Source organism: Podarcis pityusensis (assembly GCF_964106645.2).
Source record: "Podarcis pityusensis genome assembly, chromosome: 5".
NCBI lineage: Eukaryota > Metazoa > Chordata > Lepidosauria > Squamata > Lacertidae > Podarcis > Podarcis pityusensis.
The window spans coordinates 20,477,704-20,494,922 of NC_138032.1; the positions used below are offsets into that span (position 1 = coordinate 20,477,704).

General features: G+C 38.0%; 1 protein-coding gene across 3 annotated transcripts in view; it reads right to left on the reverse strand.

Moving 5' to 3' along the window:
• Window positions 1-17,219, reverse strand: part of RSRC1 (arginine and serine rich coiled-coil 1) — a 161,430-nt gene that overhangs the window by 35,847 nt on the left and 108,364 nt on the right. The gene's annotated exons all lie outside the window — the stretch shown is intronic.

The window sequence follows — 17,219 nt, forward strand, 5'->3', positions numbered from 1 at the left end:
GAAGATTAAAAATATACAGCACAGTAACAAGGGACTATCAATATACTCTGTAAATTAATTAAATTTCTGTTCTAGCACATCATTTATTCCAAAGTGTTAATGTCTCAAAGGGGCCATTCTCTTTTATTGCCATCTCACTGCCTGATGAGTGAACTTGGAATAAGTCTCTAATAGCATTATAGTTGATGAAATATTAAGTTTTAAAAAGTACTGCCATGTCGAAGATGAAGAACCAAAACGTGGGTAGTTAGACTTTAGACCAGCCCTTAATATGTAATAAATCCATTATATGCCTAGTATACTGGATGTTTTGCTCTACGTTAGTTTGCTGCACCAATACATTAGTTATATGAATATTCAATTGACATAGTGAGTATGAAGCACATGAATGACACATGACCACAACTTTCAAAGTCTAATGTCTCTTTGTATTTAGTAGCTACACCTTCTTAAAATATACAATTTAAATACTGATGCTCTGAAATGATAGAAGCAATTACAGAGACATCTGTTTCCATTTCCAAGCTTTTAGACACACTTAGGCTACATTTAAAGTCATGAAATATTAAAACTTTTCTGCCAGCAATATCTTTACAAGAATCTATTAAATTAGATAATAAAAACAAACCACTGATAGCTGTAAAGACTTTTACTTCATTTACACTTTATTCTCCCTAGTAGCAGGATAAGGATAATAGAAATTCCATTTAAATTCAATTTTGGTTATACATGTAATTGTAGCTATACCCCTTGAGTCATGTAAAATGTTCAGCTTATGTTTCTTTCAAATTATCCTGCTCAGATTCACATTCCACTCCTTACAACCATCTTCAATATGTATTAGCAAAGCTCATTAGACTGAAATTTAATAATGCAAACATTAGGTGGGTCTCAAGATCCTCCATTATCAACACAAGATGGATTGCTTATATATAGCTCTTAGGCTAACCAGGCAAAATTTAGATTCAATAAACTACGAGGCTTAAATTTGATTTATTTATTTCTCTATGGCAGTTTGTTCTTCATAACTGTTTTGTTCCCTGCATAGGAACAGTTCATCATATTTTTGAAAGATAGCAAAATTATAAGTTTAAAAGAGAGATTGTTATCTCATAGTTAGGCATGTGTTTCTGTGTAACCTATACTTTGTTCATTTTCTTGACTTCTATGTACCAGTAGGAATTTTTAAGGTATTTTAAAGGAGATGCTTATTTTCCTTTCTTGGCCCATTATTTGAGCATGGTAGCAAATGCATAACATCCTAAAATGTTTTAATATGGCCCATAAATGGAGATGCTCAGCCTAGCCCACTTAGAAGAATATTCCAGCGAAACAACTGCTTCCAAGTGAATGTGCTGAGGAATTACACATACTCTATTTTGAGAAGTTTAAGATGTCACAGTTTAAAATCAGGAGAATAAACATTTTTTGTTTTTCTTTCAGTGCAATACTGGAAAAATACTGTGTGCATGCAAAAATTCTAAACCAAATATTCCTGTGTTGAATTCATAAAACAGTTATTTGGAATTTGAAAGAGCAAACTGTTCCTGAAATCTATTATCCTTGCACTACTGTGTTCCATGAGACTGCTAAATCAGGGCATGTCTGCATTGCTGCTTTCTGTATGTTTCTCATTAGCTATCATCCAGAAGGATAGGCATATTTTTTCCATCTCAAGGATTATCAACAGGGTAAGGAGACAAGTTTTAGAAATTCCACACCAACATTTTGAAGATAATTAAAGGGCCACTGAACAACCAGCACTAGCCTTCAAAACCTACACCTTAAAGAGGAAGTTGGTTGTCCATATAACATACAACTAATCAACTGTAAAACCGTATGGGGATGTGCCTTTTGTCTCAGGTTATGATAAGCTAATTTTGTCTCATGTGGCCTGTGTTCTCAGCAAATCACTCCTCCACAATGACATGTGACTATCCAGCCACATATCAGCAACTGAGGAGTGATGTGCTAACAGCCTGTAGCAGGTATGAGCAGACTCCAGGATGGCTTTTGTTTTTGTTTTAACTAGAACCACAAAACCTACCAACCAGAGTCTGGTGCAAAATACAAGGGTTTTGATTACCAGAACTGAACTAAAGGCCTTAATTCTCCCCAAAAACAAAAACACAAAAACAAAAAAAACCCCACTCCAATTTATCCTGCTCCCATTCCACACACAACTTTCTTCACTTCAGCAGCCTACTTTGCTATTGCCATTGTTAGAAATCCTTGCCGATACTTCAGATCACCCAAAGATCTAGTGGTGAATCCTGATCTACTTTTTGCCCACCTGGGGTCTAGAGCTTCTCAATAAAAGTCATGGTTACTTTTGTGTTTTTGAATTACAGAATATTTGAAAACGGCCATAACAACAACCAAAAACACATTTCAATTCATTTCATCTTTTTCTGACCTGTAACACTTTAATGACGTAAGATTTTTACTGGTTATAGATGGTATCCAATTGCTGTCCTTCTACAATTTAAATGCATCTGCCAGCAGTACAGGGATTGAGTCAATTTCTCCCCATAGCTAAATACCTCAAAACATGGCCCATCTGCTCCAGAGGGTACTCCAATCATCTAGAGCAAATTGGGAGGATGGGGGGGGGGTTTTGCAGAAAATGGCCTCTCCTCCCATTTCACCAACAGATGTCTTCCATCATCAGAAGGACACCAGTTGGATGTCACTGTCAGAAAAACGATCAAGTATTGCAGGTCAGGCAATTGAAATGGTCCTCATTGCCACCCAGATCAGCCCAGCTGGATATATTTTAAAAGCCCTTAAGAAGATATGAACATTATCATACAAAAATATTATCTCACCCTAACCAACTTTCTAAAAGTATAATGAAGCATAAGACAATGTACTCTAACATCCATAAATAGGCTAAATCCCACCAAAACAGTTGCCTAACACTTGCTAAGCAGTGTGAATCAAGTTCAGCTGGCCTTAAAAGGTAAAGGTACCCCTGCCCGTATGGGCCAGTCGTGTCCGACTCTAGGGTTGTGCGCCCATCTCACTTAAGAGGCCGGGGGCCAGCGCTGTTCGGAGACACTTCCGGGTCACGTGGCCAGCGTGACAAAGCTGCATCTGGCGAGCCAGCGCAGCACACGGAAACGTCGTTTACCTTCCCGCCAGTAAGCGGTCCCTATTCATCTACTTGCACCCGGAGGTGCTTTCGAACTGCTAGGCTGGCAGGCGCTGGGACCGAGCAACGGGAGCGCACCCCGCCGCGGGGATTCGAACCGCCGACCTTTCGATCGGCAAGTCCTAGGCGCTGAGGCTTTTACCCACAGCGCCACCCGCATCCCTTCAGCTGGCCTTAATGGTCACCTATTATCTTCAATCATCTCTAAACTCCTCCAAGTCCTTTCACACATGTAGTGAACTAGAGCAGTCGTGAGAAAGGAACTGCAATCCAGAAGAGGCTCTTGCTGGAGGAATGGGCTTTTTACCAATTTCCCCCTTTCTTTTGCAGCCCCTGCACCACCATTTACATTGTACTAGTTTTTGGAAAGTCCAAGAACACTTCCCAAGAACTGTAAAAGCTGAGACAGACCTTAGCTTGGCAGAAGTCATTCTAATTATTCTTCAGCAAGACTTGTTCTTCCATACATAATTTTATCTTTAATACTGCTTTTTACCAGTTTACCCAAAACACATAATTAAGTAGCATATAATTTCCAGGATCACCTCTGCTCCTTGAATAGCTTCTTATAAATCTGGGTTACATTAGCTGATTCATATCACCAGTTTCATATGGGAGAAGAAGGACCCAGGTTCCAAACTAACCATGGTTTTAAAGGTTAAAAACAAAGCTTTGAATTGTGCACAGAAACTCAGAGTCTAAGAAGATATTTAATAGGTGTAATGTGATCAGACTTGCATGCCCCAGTCAGCAATCAAGTTGCCATGGTCTAAAAATAGAAACTGAGGGAAGAGTCTTGACTCCCAGTACATTTCTGAGCACAATTGAAAGACCTTTAAAGCCCTAAATGGCCTCGGCCCAGTATACCTGAAGGAGCATCTCCACCCCCATTATCCAGCCCGGATACTGAGGTCCAGTGCCAAGGGCCTTCTGGCGGTTCCCTCGCTGCAAGAAGTGAGGTTACAGAGAACCAGGCAAAGGGCCTTCTCGGTTGTGGCATCTGCCCTGTGACACACCCTCCCAGCAGATGTCAAGGCAACAAACAACTATTTTACTTTTAAAAGACAACTGAAGGCGGCCCTGTTTAGGGAAGTTTTTAATGTTTAATGCTGTATTGTGTTTTTAATATTCGGTTGGCAGCCACACAGGGTGGCTGGGGAAACCCAGCCAGATGGGCGGGGTATAAATAAATTATTATTATTATTATTATTATTATTATTATTATTACTACTACTACTACTACTACTACTACATGGCAAGAAAATAAACCCATTATGAAATAGAAATTATGGGTTGAATCAAACTAAGAGATACTATGAGGAGACCTAATGAAATCAATGGACATGATTGACTTTAAGTGCAGCAATTTCAATGGGTCTACTTTGAGTATGGCTTGGAATACAATCCAGGTTATCTGATTTAGCTACTGTCTACTGCAAAGGGTACAAATTAGATATTAAAATTTAATCAGCAGCAACAGCAGCAATATTTTTTGAAATACTTATATCTCAGCTTGTAAATTGAAAGAAACTGATTTACAAAGCATGTTTGCCCCTTTACTTGGTTGCTTCCTTAGGTCACAGCACAGTAATAATTATATATCAGAATTATACATACACACAAGTCTGAACATGCCCTAGGATAAAGAAATGTTGGAGGTGATTTTTGTCATTATTGAAAAAATGACTGGTCAAAATCTTTACCCTCAATTTGTATGGTTATGTAAAACCAGTAATTTCCACAGAAGACTGAAAAATTATCATTCATTTTCTCACAGTAACTATAATGTCTATCAGTTGTTATGGGGTGAGGGCGAGGGAGAAAAACCTCTATATTTCAGTGGCTATTACAAATTTGTGTAAATGAACAAACTGACTAATTTTGTTCAGAGACAAGGAAGGTTGATAGGCTAATAATAACATTTTGATTGAAAAAATAATTTTATTAGGTATGGGACCTTGAAGGATTCTATAAAACCCTTGGGTGCAATTTAAGAAACTCATGAAATATGTTGTTTGATTGGTATTTTTAGGTTGCTTACAAAAATGTGAATTATGTTCTTTATATTTTACTTTATGAAAATATGTACATAATCATGAGTGGATTTAATTATTTGACTCTGTGTGGATAAGTAGGTGCCATGGAAGAGAGACTGCACAATGGAGGATTTGTGGAAACCATGGGTGGTGATAATTCTTGTTGGAGGCAAAGAAAGCCATCTGACATTGGCCAAACTTGGTGAGGAGTTGCCGAAAAACTAATGAGTGTAGTTGTTATTCCTCTGGAGGCTCAACCAATACACCTGAGGATTCAAGAGGCCTGAAATGTGCTTGGCCAGGGGTAGGCAACCTAAGGCCCGGATGCAGCCCAGTTGCCTTCTCAATCCGTCCCGAGGACAGTCCGGGAATCAGCATGTTTTTACATGAGTAGAATGTGTCCTTTTATTTAAAATACATCTCTGGGGTTATTTGTGGGGCATAGAAATTTGTTCATTCCCCCCCCCCCAATATAATCCGGCCCCCCACATGGTCTGAGGGACGGTGGACCGGCCCACGGCTGAAAAAGGTTGCTGACCCCTGTCCTTGGCTGTGACTGACTAGATGTTGTGTTCCACCCAGTCCAAAAGGAGGTCCTGAGATCAAGGGCCTCCTTGTCTGTAAATATTGGATTTTGCTGTGGTTAACGCTCATTGATGCTTCTGCAGGAGACCACTGACCTTGGTTAACCAGATCTTTGCAGTGAGCTCCAAACCCTGTGGCTGGCTTTCAAGATGATCGTTGTTCTTGGAGGTTCGTGAAAGGGAGAGCTCTTCTGAAGATTGAATCTGACTGTCCACCATTGCAAGGCTCAGCTTGATGTATAGATGTCTGCTCAATGTGATGTTCCTTTGGTATGGAAGAGTGGGCATAGTGCTTCGCCCATGGAGTGATGTGTGTTGCTGAGAGGCCCAGGCCCAGGCCCAGGTCCAGGTCCAGAGCCATGAACATGAGGTCCCGCTTCTTGGATTTGATGAGAGACTGAGCTTCTGAACTGATTTTTTCTATTCTTCCCAGGGAGAGGAAGGCCAGGCCTTTGGAAATTAGTCTCTGTAGAGCGAGCCCAGATTAGCAGGTCTAGCTAAGGAAAGATGTGCATGCCCTGGATGTGGGGGTGGGCTACCAGGGAGATCATTATCTTGGTAAACGTGGGGGGTGGGGATGGAGGCCAAACCAAATGGGAGGGTTCTGAACTGGTAATGTGTGTTTCCAATAGCAAAATGTTGCTGTGTGGAGAATAATTGGAATGTGTGGGTAGGTTTCCTGGAGATCTATTGATGTGAGTAGGTCTTGGGAGTGGAGATTTTCATTGATGGAGGAAAGAGTCTTCATATTGAACTTTCTGTAGGCTACCCATTGGTTTAGGAATTTCTGATCTAGAATGCCCCCCAGTGCAGATAGTCTGACATCATTGTTGTTGCTGGCGGTTAGACTTGCTCTGATTGGGTATGTTGTTTTGCTGGAATATGTTGGAGACTCTGGGCTTGTTCCACGATCTGTTAGGCTTAAAACCTCTATTTCTGCCTTGCTGGCAGAAATTACGAAAGGACATACAATTGCATTACCTGAGAGGATAATTTATCTGTTTTCTAACATTTGTACCCCACTTTTCTACCATAAGACATTCAAAGTGGATTATCAAAAATATAAAGATCTAATTATTTTCAATGAAAACAATAAAAAATGAACTCAAAAAGCAGCATGGTAATTACCAACCACACTTAAAAATGCAACAGTTTCCAATTTAAAAAAAACACACAGTGAAGGCCAGTAACAGTCTCTGCGTGTAGGCATACAATATAACAAACAGAATACAAAACGAAAAGAGGGGGAGAGGGAGAGAGAGAGAGAGAGCGCAAGAGAGAGAACAGGAATGCCAGTCTTTGCAGCTCACCAAAAGGTTAATAGGGCCAGGACAAACCTCCCTAGAGAAGGTGTCCCAAGTTCTAGATTGCATTATGGAAAAGGCCCTCCTGTGGTCACACAACATACATCTGACAATGTAAGGGAGTAGAGTAAGCAGTACAGAGATTGATCTCAGTGCTCTTAAGGAAGGAGGTTATCTTTGACATATGCTGGTTCTAGCCCTTTTAGAGCTGCAAATGTCAAGGCTGGCACCTTGCTTTGAGCCCAGAAACAAACTGGTAACCAACACAGATAATATAAGACGAAAGTAACATGATCTCATCAACAGACCCTGGCAGCTGCGTTTTAGATCAACTGAAGTTTCCAAACTAAAGCTCATTTGCAGTAATCTAACTTAGAAATCACAAGGCCACAAATAACTGAAACAGGATTTATTTCTCCAGAAAAGGGTCTAACTGGCATACAAGCTGAAACTGGTAAAAGATGCTCATAGCTCCTGCTGCTACCTGGTCACCCAGGGCTATAAAGAGCAACAACCCCTGACAAGCTATGAAACTAATTATGAACTCTGAAACATGTAGAGCTATAACATTGAATTTTAAAGCTTTGTAAAAATTTATTACTATTGTATTCAATATTCAAAAACAATATTATTATGTGGCTATTTCCAGACTGACTGAAACGCACTGAATTCCTTTCACGCATTCTTTTCGACTGTGAAACTAAGTAGAAACATTTACATAGAGATCCCCGGACTTTTTCTTAAGCTGTTAGTATAATCACTTGATTCAGATGGATGTGCCACTAGAGTTACCAATAAGGCTCCAGAACATTAGAAAACTATGAACATGTTGAGTACGCCACAGTACAAATAAATATAAATGGTTTTATGGCCTTACAGCTAACAGCAAAGATGTGAATAATCTTTATTCGAAAGGCCAAAAAAAATGGAAGAATCTCTGGAACAGACAAGTAACTTTTTCAATAAGTACATCTTCCAAGATGTGCATATAGTGTTTTCCAGAATTTCCTTGAGACTAAAGAAGATTGGTCATTATTAAAGATTTCACAAAGGCTCCATCCATGAAAGATAGCCAGCATTAATGCTATTATTAGTCATATATAAACACATCTCATTAAATACATCCCCTTAACAGTAAAGTGTGGTTTGCAACATGGACCTTAATTAATGTTTTGATTATCGTTATGCATTTATTTATTTTAGCTATTGTGTGCTGCCCTGAAATGCTGATGGGTGAAGGGTGATTAATAAAATGAACTAGTAAATAACATGCAGCATTATTTATCCAACAGACATTAAATATCCATCTGAAGCACAGAATTCAGGAGAATGAAAAACAAACAAAGCTAATAATGATACATACCCTTACACAAACCTGCATGTATTTATACGTCTCTCTATAGCTCTAAGAAGAAATAAATTAGCCACACAACATACAGGGGTGGTATGTACAAAACACCCAGACCTGCTCCCAAAATGAGTAGTACAAGAATAGGTTTAACCTACCTATTTTTACTGAACCTGAAGTCTGATTTTCTGGAATATGCAGAAGAGAGTCTCCATCCCCAGTGTGTTTCAGAAGAACAGTTATTTACATTTTGCCTGATTCACAGCCCAGTCCTATGCCTGCTTGCACAGAAAGCATTCTCATCGAATTTGATGGGGCTTCCTATCCAGGAATTTATGCACAGGATTACAGCTTTGGGTTTTAAAAACCATTAAACTTTGTTTTCCTCAGAAAAGCTATGGTATAGGTTGTTGATCATCACTTCACAAAGTAGACGATACATCGAATGTATCTACACTTTCACTTGAACGTACAAGAGTAATCAGAATTCAATGCCTCAACTGGTTTTATTCCAGCTGCAGTGCACAAAGTACAGGTGCAGGGCTTGAAGCTAAAAACTAATTCTGAGTTATGTAGATAAATCCTCCAGAGAAGTATTATGTTGATATAAATCAGCACAAATATAAGCTACTTGATCTGGAGTGCCACAGGAGTTTTCTGCACAAACTGCATGTCTGCATATTATTTACAAATAGAATTATTTCCCAATATCTATATAGTGTTCTATTCAGAAAAGGTAATTTAAAACTATGAATTGCTTTTTTTCTTTTATAGACTAAAAATGAAAGACTAAGCACTTTTCCAGAAATCTATTAAAAGTAACAGTTGTATTAAAACTTCTCCTGTTTCAGACTTCGTATTTGGAAAAGTGAAAAACATTATATCTGAAGACACAACAATATTATGTTGAGGCACCTACAGTATATCAATACCAAATCTTTGGTTCTATTTTAATGACTTTCTTCTAGTTTCTGTTGATGTAATCATTAAGGTGTCACTCAGAAAATCAAATATTCACTAGATGGCGCAACTAGAATAATTTATATCTTTATTTAACCATGCTGCGTCTGTCTACAGGAATGAAACAAATGAGATAACGCATAAAGCACTCATTATTGGGGGTTTGTCTAATCCTGAAGCATTAAGTTGAAATGAAACCTTTTGATCTACTTGTCCCACGGATGATTTCAGCTAAGAAAATACATGCTGGAATAAAATTATGCTAAACCAAAGGATGGTTTTAATAAGAATATGTTACTTTTATTTAAACTGGCATTAGAAAAAAGTGGCTCTTCAAAGAAAGCAAGTGTGATTCATTTCAATTCTATTTCTTGAAGGTTAACTGATTATAATTTTAAAATGTTGCTGAAAAAATTCTTTTAAAGACTTGCTTTTACCTTGAATCAATGACTAACAATAATAATTACCAAAAAACAAAGATTAACAGTATTTATGTGTTGATAACACAATATATCCTTCTGGGAACTAATAGCACCAAAAACCATAAGGAATTAAAAACTGTTTTAATTTCAGCTAAGTACTCAAAGATGGGTACATTACATCTAATCATTTTTGTTTTTCTGCTAATACTATTTACTTTGTTATTACTTTGTACCATAAGTCAAGAATGTGGGGATAAAATTTGTGTTTGCAAACTATTCAGAACTACAGTACAATGTATTTTAATTAGCTGGGGATTAGCAGAGGCATCCTAAACTTTTATTGTGAACATATATAGTCCAATTAATTACTGAGGATTGTATTTATAAGAATAAAATATTTAATTCAGGTAAAAAGAAAACTGGAATAACTGTTGATTTTAGCCTTTTGGTGAAGCCAGTGTGCCAGTCCAAACAGGCAACTCTCATTAGTGTTGAACAGCAGAAGAGCATTACAAACATACTGTGAGAGAAGAGGCTATGAATAAGAGCATTTTCCATTTCATGGAAAATAGTAAAACAAATGCTGTTAGTGAACCCCTCCATCCCAAATTAATAGTCTGCAGGCATATTTAGTTGCACTATTTTTCTTGCTTTCTTTTAACTTACATTAAAATGAACTTTCTTTTTTACACTTCTAAAACATTTAAACAACTCTCTAAAATGCAAAGCACATTCTCCTATTACTTGCAAGGCATTACCTAATTTACATACCATTTTCTGTAATATATTACATGTATCAGGGCTTCTAAAATGTTTTCCCCCAAAAAACTATTCATAGAGGAACTCTCAGGTTATTACATTGCCAAAAAAAAATTCTACGTACACTTCTAAAATCATATATTACATATGTATATCTTCCTGCACAGCTCTATTGTCCATTCACAATGCAAACATTTTCATAACCCTTAGTAATATTGTTAGGACAAAGAACAATGGTAAGGGTATGATGCTGTGTAATACCTTAAGTGGTTCTGTGTGTATTCATTTATGTATTTGAATTTGTCTGATATTACTTCAAAACCATGAATAAGTGAAAGATCATCTATAAATATTTATTCAGTTTCACTATTCTAAATTAGTTATTTCATGTAAATTACAATGAATGTCCAAAAGCACATGGGAATTCTAACAACCTTGCACATATCTGGTGAATGCCTGAGAAATGCAGATTGCCCATCACTTGTCTGTCACGTAATGGTTATTGTTAACATTCACTAGTGAATCTTCATAATTTGAACATTTACTAGATGAGTGTTGGATTCCCCTGTGGTTGTCAATAGTTTTTTGCTTTCAAGAAATCCACTGTGTTATGTACACTTTTAAAATTTATTTATTTTTAAAAATGATGTGTTACCTTCCAGGGTAAACCACACCCAACACAGCTTGTAACAAAACCATAGCAGATGGTATAAAATAAGTACAGAGGACACAATATAAAGAAAGTCCAGAATTATTTCATTATCAGCTATATACACACACACTTTTAAAAATAAACTAAAACAATGCATTGTGTTTCTAAAGGGCAGCAATTATTTTTCTTCCCAACAGTTCTCAGGAAAGTTTATGTCTTATAAAGGTGAACTCTTTGAAGTGGTGCCTTGCAGTGGGTTTTATACTACATTTTATTAAAGAAAAAAAATTAGTAAACTCTGATTGCACTAACAAAAATGTGACATTTTAAAATACAACAGTTTCTAAATGTGATTGCCCAATATACATATAGGCACGAACAAAAATTTATATATTTTTGGAGATGTAGAAATATGTACAGAACTTCCAACTGCAAAATATGAAAAGATACTTTTACAGCTAAATACAACAAACTTCTCTAGAGAAACTGCAGATTTACTGGAATATTAGCATGCTAATCATAGATCAGCAGAGGAGGGGAAAGGTACCCCCCCCAAAAAAGACAATGATTGTTAGGAAGGAATCAGTAAAAATTGACAGATAAAGCTCTGTAATAGCAATCAAGAGCAACCTCCCCAAAGACTCTCCAAATCCTGGTTACTGACTACTGTATTAAGACTGTGTTTCTCATCACTTAATGCTTATTTTCATCACTTTGCTTAAAATATTGATAATCAATTAGGGCTACGTCTGTTTTGCCACAGAATCTGTGTCACAGTCTATCAGACTGTCAGGGCCAATTCAATCCTCATTCAAAGTTAATTTTTTCTTCATAAATCTGCCTTTGGAGGAGTCATTAGGCGCAGAACATAGCCTGAGGTGCAATCACCTATTCTCTTTCATTAGTGGCAGGCAGAGAAGGTGAGGGAGATTATTAGAACTTTGGAATGATCACAAAGCAGCGTGCTGCCTGTCAGATCCCCCCAACATTTAATTCATCTAGCCAACTCACCAGCACTGTTGCCAACAGTTTTAAATGGACATTATTCATGAACATCTGTGACATGCTGAATATTCCGAGCTACAAATGATGAAAAAGCAGTGCCCCGTTTGACTTTAAAATTAATTCTATGGTCAAAACAATTAAGGATATAACTAACGTGCTTTCTGATTTTATTTTTAGTTATTGTTTTCCCTTATACTTCAGAAAGAAACCTATTTATGAAAAAAAGGTTTTTAAAATAAGTACCACCTTATAAACTCTGTGCTGAAAACCAAAAATATTATACACAATCGTACGCAAGGTAAAATCAACACAATGTTTTCTTTACCAAGGAAGTGACTAATTTTCATCAGGTTGTTTTTACAGATTATGTAATTAGCTAGCTGCACTATTGGGTTTGTTGATATGCTGCTAAAGGGTTGCCAAGTGAAATGACATATTTGATTTTAAGACAATGCCATATTAAGTTACAGTGTACTTTTCTCAGCATATAACAATCAGTTATAGTAGATGAGAACGGATCTTCCAAGTCAAATATATTACATTTATTACTTCTTACTCTGGTTATAGATACAAAAACAGAAATACAAGTAGGCATTTGGTAGACATTATAACGCGAAGAAGAAGAAGAAGAAGAAGAAGAAGAAGAAGAAGAAGAAGAAGAAGGAGGAGGAGGAGGAGGAGGAGGAGGAGGAGGAGGAGGAGGAGGCGGCCATAATCACATTCCTGCTTCATTTTGGGGTTTTTTTAAATGAAAACTGTTTAAGATAAAAAAGCTGAATTCACTTTTTAAAAGACTAATTTGAAACTTTTGAGTTCTTAAACTCGAGACTTTAGAATGAGCATACAAAAACAAAATAACGAATGTATAAAAAGACGCCAAAAAAACCCCAAACCTGTAGAATTTATTTGACACGAAAAGGGCATTTGGAGACCAATGAAATGTTTAGGTGTTTACACACTAAAGTCTTCAACACAAGAGGAAGTAATTGGAGTGCTTGGTAATAAAAGCACACTGGCATGCCAAAAAAAATGTGAAAAATCACTGGTGAAACACAGACAGGATCAGGGGTTGTTCTATATGTCAAATAGGGTACAAGAGTTTAATCAACTAGAGAACCTAAAAAGAACACATCCCACAAGGGTGTCTTTGAAATTTACAAAAAACTGTTTCTTAAAAGTTTAAATTGGATTTTCGATCACCCATTTTTATTCGCTTTACTATAAAGCAGTTTGCACATGGGCAGTCTGATCTTGAGGTTTAACAGTTGCAGCTTTCTGTGAAAGACAACCAAATTTCCTCTGAATGTGATATGCGTCAGCTACCACACTCCCCTTTCTTTTTGGATGAAAGGACTGTGGAAGTTTCTGTCTTCCTTTAACTGCACTTTGTTTTTTCAACTTACATGGCAAACTATGGTTAGCACAACACTGATTTCAAACAAGGCAACTTCAAACCTTGTTTCTGAAGCTAGCTTATTTTAATTAACCATAGTTATAAATATATAAAATGCCAGGGTTCCTAACTCCCTTGCCATTCCACTCCAACCAGCATCAGCTCCAGCTAAAGTAGCTGGAGCTGATGCTGGTTGGAGTGGAATGGCAAGGGAGTTAGGAAAAGGACTGGGGAAGCCTGAAGGGGCCAGGAGCAGAGCAGCAGCAAAGTTTGGCATCTGAAGGGAAGCAGAAGCAGCAACCCAGGAACTTATGTCCCTGGAGCTACTGGCAAGTGGAGCTACTGGAGCTACTGTCAAGTGACAGGACCAGTGGTCAGGGATGATGGGAATTGTAGTCTCAAAACATCTGGAGGGCCGAGGTTGAGGAAGACTGCTTTAAACAAACATTAAAGGTAAAGGTAAAGGTACCCCTGCCCGTACGGGCCAGTCTTGCCAGACTCTAGGGTTGTGCGCTAATCTCACTCTATAGGCCGGGAGCCAGCGCTGTCCGCAGACACTTCCGGGTCACGTGGCCAGCGTGACAAGCTGCATCTGGCGAGCCAGCACAGCACACGGAACGCCATTTACCTTCCCGCTGGCAAACGATCCCTATTTATCTACTTGCACCCGGAGGTGCTTTCGAACTGCTAGGTTGGCAGGCGCTGGGACCGAACGACGGGAGCGCACCCCGCCGCGGGGATTCGAACCGCCGACCATGCGATCGGCAAGTCCTAGGCGCTGAGGTTTTACCCACAGCGTCACCCGTGTCCCACGTAAAGGAAGACTGCTTTAAACAAACAGTACGCTCTATTAATATTGAGAATAATAAGCTTCAATAAATTTATAGTGCCTCATTTGTAACTTTAAGGCTAGTTCTCTGGTCTGTGCTGTCCCCAGAGAGAATGAAGAGGCGCAGGGTTCTGCAAGGGAGAAGACAGGAAGGGCAAGTGCTTTGCAGCTTTGAAGCCAAGGGCTTGCTTCTACGTTTTGGCAATGTAAGTCTACTCAGGCATTTTCTTCTTCTTCCACTCCATTTAAAATTAAAATTAAATAATTTAAAATGAGTAAGAATAAACAGAATATACAAATATACAATTCCCATCAACCACAGCCGGGATAGCCAATAGTCAGAAATCATAGATGTTGGAGTCTGGCAACATCATATTAGCCACCTTTGATCTATGCTATGATCTCCAAAAATGCTAGCATCTGGAATGTTGAGAAACTCCCACATGATTAGCAAACTGGAGGAACTGTTCACCCTTTATAGGTATATTCTACTTATTTTGTTTGCCAAATGATGTTGTGGCCTTTTGTTTTCCAACCAGACCCCGTTTTTCCCTCTTCAGTGTGGCAGCAACAAGTCAAATACACTATTTTACAATCTCCTCATTAAATTTGACAGATGACGTTTCTCTTTGCAGTTAACAACCAAATTTAACCTGACAGTTTTCCTGCAAACGTGAACTGTCTTATGCTAAAGCATGAACCTTACTTTCATCTGCCATTTTAAAAATGTCAGGTATCCATACAAATGAAAATCATACAGATGACAAAAGACTTTGACTATGTAAAAGAAACACATACAAATAAGATGTAGAAAATATATTTCTTCATCAAAATATACTACATGAACATATGTGAAATATATTTGTATATGAACATGATAGTAGTATAACCAGCTAACAACTCTGCAATTAAGAAGTATGTGATCATCCATTATTATCAGAGATGTGTGCATATGAAACATAAGCTATAAAATATAGCTTCTATTTCACAAGCAGAAATGTGTTCTGGCTGTCACCAGAAATCCATATTGGAATTCTTGCTATTCAATTTTGCAGTTAACATTCTAAAGGCAGCGCTGAAAAGCTGAACTAAATGTATATAGCAATTGAGGTTTCTAGGTGGTGTAAAAGTACTCTTACAATTATCATACCCTATGAATTAGTCCTATATATGCCTCTGTTATGAAGGTAAGCAAAGAGAGTATTAATGAAGTCAATAACAGTTAATTCAGACCTTGATAAAACCCTCAAGGGCTGAGGCCTGTTGGAACAAAAAATACAAGAAGCATTAATGGTATAGATCTGCAATAAATCTGTTGGCTACTGATTAAAAACTCTGACCAAGAACTGAAGAAAATCTAAGAAAGCATGAAGAGGTTGGTAGTTCAACAAAACAATTCTATTAGCAGCACAAGATCTGTGCAACACTCAATACAGATGTAAAAACAACAAAATACTTTGGACCAAAAACAATATTCAAATTAGTTACAACATTCAAAAAAGTAATGTAACACTCCAGAATTCCTACAAGATTCTCCTAGTAGACAAAGTGAAAGTATAATTGAAAGGAAGTCTAACTTAAATGGACTTATCTGGGGAATGGGTAAGAGAGAGCCCAAAATCGAATGCATCATATTCAAGTTGCTTTTGAAAAGCAGACAGAAAAGCAAATCACTACGTCAAAAACAAAAGCACAGCGGAACAAATATAAGCCATCACACATACCCTTAAATGCTTGCCAGATTACCAATTTTTGATGAGGCACTAAGTATTCATTTATATAATTAATTTATGAATAGCTTCCCATAAATCATCCCAAAGCAATTCAGCAAAAAACACCAACAATTAAAAAAAACATATTTAAGAACCATTTCAATTCCAACAAAGATACAGATTGGGATAAAAATATCCATTTAAAAGGCTTGGTGGAAAACTTGTTGTTCGACAACTTGGACCCAGAATACCTTAAGGGCCAAGGTATATCCCAGCTTGATTACTGAGATAATCTGGAGGAGTGCTGCTAGATGTCCCTTGTGTTTCAGAGATCTGTCAGACTCTCACTAGAAGTCCGGCATTTAGTGTTGTCGGTTCCATACTGTGGAACACTTTTCCAGCAGAGATTTGGCAGGCATCCTTGCTTTTGACTTTCAGGCATCTTTTGAAGACCTTTTTATACCTATACAGTATAGTTGTTTGTGATTAGCCAGTCATCCTAATGCCCTGATATCTTATAACAGCATGGCAAACAAATAATAGGTCCTGAAACAATAAGAGAGTCAGCATCTGTCTGAAATGTAAAGGGAGGAAGTCCCAGAGCGTAAAAGACACCGCACTCAAGGCCCAATCCCTATACTTTACAGAATGGATCTCCTGAGGAGAAGGTATCTGTGAGAGGCCTGCTCCTGCAAAGTGCAGTGGTTGGTTGGGTATATAAGAGGAGAGAGAATCTTTGAGGTATCCTTGTCCCAGGAAATATGGGGCTTTGTACTCCACTACTAGAACCATAAACATAGCCCAGGAGCTAACAGCCAGCCAGTGCAATTCTTTCAGCAGCAGTGTAACATGATATCAATATTCTATCCCAGTGAGCAGTCAAGACACCACATTTTGCACTTGCTGCAGCTCCTGGGCCAATCTCAGGGATAGTCTAATCTGGAGGTTACCAGTACATGGACCTCAGTGGTCAGGCTTGTTAGATCTATAAATGTCTGTAGCTATCTTATGAACCAAAGCTCCCAGCCACTGAGGTCACATGGGACGTTAGTGACAGAGTT